The sequence below is a fragment of the Triticum aestivum genome, chromosome 2B, assembly GCF_018294505.1.
Source record: "Triticum aestivum cultivar Chinese Spring chromosome 2B, IWGSC CS RefSeq v2.1, whole genome shotgun sequence".
NCBI lineage: Eukaryota > Viridiplantae > Streptophyta > Magnoliopsida > Poales > Poaceae > Triticum > Triticum aestivum.
The window spans coordinates 194,920,355-194,923,072 of record NC_057798.1 but is presented as its reverse complement, the minus strand read 5'-3'; the positions used below and the strand labels follow the sequence as shown (position 1 = coordinate 194,923,072).

At 48.3% G+C, this 2,718-nt stretch overlaps 1 pseudogene; it reads right to left on the bottom strand.

Annotated features, from left to right (window-relative positions):
- Positions 1–233: 233 nt before the first annotated feature.
- LOC123039163 (early nodulin-like protein 1) lies at positions 234–2,477 on the bottom strand (annotated as a pseudogene).
- Between the last annotated feature and the right edge of the window lie 241 nt (positions 2,478–2,718).

The window sequence follows — 2,718 nt, the reverse complement described above, 5'->3', positions numbered from 1 at the left end:
AGGAGAGCCGGTGACCACGTCTTCCGGCGAGGGCGTTGCTCCGGGGTGTGGAGGCCGCCGAGCTGCAGGAGGAGGAGCTCCCCGCCACCCCAAGGCCCTAGATCCAGCCGCCACCCCAAGGCCCCAGATCCAGCCGCCACGGCCATAGCCGGGCTTCCAGATCCTCGTCTAGCTTCCCGATTATGCGGTCCTTCGACGGGCCGCTGGAGGCTGACCTCCATAGCACGCAGGAATTGGAGCAGGTTCGAACCGATGTGCCGCTCTGATTCGATTATTGCCACAGGTTGGCCGCTCCGAGGCTATGATTCTGTTTCTTACAAGTATCATCGCAGCTTGAACTTCTGGCCCTTGCGGCAGCGCCCCGGGGCGGCGCTGCTGAAGTAGGCCCGCCCGGGCTTGGTGAGGTTGAAGACGGAGTTGCCATCCTCCAGCTTGAGCAGCGGGTCGGACACGTCGCAGGCGGCGAAGGCCTAGGCGGTGAGCTGCACGGCGCTGTCCTGGCTGGGTGGGTAGAGGAAGAAGAGGGCGTCGCCGAGCTTGACGGGGACGGACTTGGCCCACCGCACATACACGTCCGGCTTGCTGGACGGCGGCACCCCCCACGCGTCCAGCCCGCCCACCTTGTACTAAGCAGCGGCGCACCCGTCCATGGAGGTCATGGAGATGCACAGAAGCAGCGCCAGAGCCGCTAGGGTCGCCATTCCCACCGGCGCCGCCAAGTTGAGCGCTTCGTATCGTCGTCTCCTGCGCGCATCCGTCCACTTCTTCGTTTCCCAGGTGAGCTAAGTAACACCCGCTCCCTCCCTGCCGTTTCTCGCGTGCTCTCATTTAGCTAGGAGTCACCTACATCATGCCATCTGAATCTTGGGTTCTGAACTTCTGATCCAAGTTTCCCTGAGCAACATGACCGACATATAACATCTGAATCTTGGGCTGTCAGGTTGTATAATTCTGGCGTTCTTCACCTCCTGCTTACAACCAAGTAAATTTTGACAACAAATTCACTTCTGCACTAGTAGAGTATACTGGATAGGGATGAATAAAGTCACTCCATTCTTGAGCTTATTATAACTTGTCAGTTCAGACTTCAGACAGAACCCGGGTCTAGCTTTAGCTTGAAAGTTGGTGAAATACCAACAACTTCACAATCATATGTGTCACCAACCAAGTTTACCAGCTACCAATTCTCTATGGTGAGCTGAAAAAAACACTCCACAGAACTCCTATATTCTGGTCTTCTTTACCTTCCTATTTCAACCAAGTACTAGATGAGCCGATTGAAGCCTTGCTCGTTGATCAAAATCGCAGCTTTTGGCCCAGCTGGGTCTGTACAAGAGCAAGGAGGAGGCCGCCAGGCAAGAAGAGGTGTTGGGGAAGCTTGACAAGGTGGCTGTTTCCTCCTGCCATATGCAAGTTGGCGTTACCTTTCGGTAATTTATCGTCTGGTGAACAATATGCATGTTTGAAATGCAGATTGTGAAAGAGTGGGTTAAGGAGTTGGCTATTCAGAGAGGCCAAGTCAACGCAAATGTTGTGCTTTTCACCTTCGGGTCATACCATCTAGGGGTAATGTACATGCTTTGCGTTGCTTATTTTGGAATCAGCGTTGTTCTAGAGAATAGGTAACATATTTGAGCATGTATTTGTTTAGCTGCACTAAAAGAGGCTTCCGGTTAGTAACTTAATATTACCAAACAGAGTATTAGTGTTCTTTAGAGATAAATACACCAGGATATGGAAATGCCACACACCCTTAATTTGATTCTTAACAAATGTTGAATTGTATGCCAACTGGCTCAACTGCATTTGCCTGAACTATTCCTGTTTTTCGTCTACGTTGCTGCTTGTGTTCTAGTACTTTTTTCGGATAGTCTGTTTTCAGTTCTCGCAGTGATAGATATAGAGCACCGCGTTGATTGGTGAACATCATAGACTCTGGAATCAGTCCTGCTTTAAAGGGTATTTTACCTATCACAACATATGTTTGTTTAGCTGCATTAAAGAACAGGCTTCGACTTAGTAAGTAACCCTTTTTTTTGCTGATACTTGTTTGAGATTGCTTGCTGGTGAGTTAGTAACTTAGTATAACCACAATACCACAAAGAGTATGTGCTCCTTAGAAGAAGAAAAAAGGACACCATCGTATGGGAATGCTAAACACATCGTATGACCACTTCTAAAGCATATGAGCTCAAATGCATCAGCTAAATTATTCCTTTTTTTCTATGTTGTTGCATAGAATTGGGTGTTCTCCTTTTTCTTATACTTGAGCATGTTTATGTTTGCCCTACTCATGAATTGTTAGTTCTTTCACTTCTAGCCCTCCTATCTTTAATTCCTGGCTGCTGGACTACCTGTAGGACAACAAGTTCATCTGCAGCAGCTATCACTGTGAGCAGTCCGTCTGCAACGCGCTCCGCAGCGTCTTCGCCGGTCACAACGAGATCCTCAACGTCTGCAAGTAAGTCGTTGGCCATCTATTTCCTGATGAATTTTCTTTCTAGCTCAATGTGATCGGATCTGACTAGTACGTTCAGATTTGCTCTTGTTTTCTTTTCAAATAGTACTAGTAGTCTATATTCCAGCTGTGCGACTACCTGTAGCCACTTGAACCGATGAGAATTCTTCAAGCCTACCTATAGCCACTTGAACATATGTCTATCTCAGATCTGCTCATCTAAAAAATCCAAGTGGAGTAGTATACTGGTAGTATAGTAT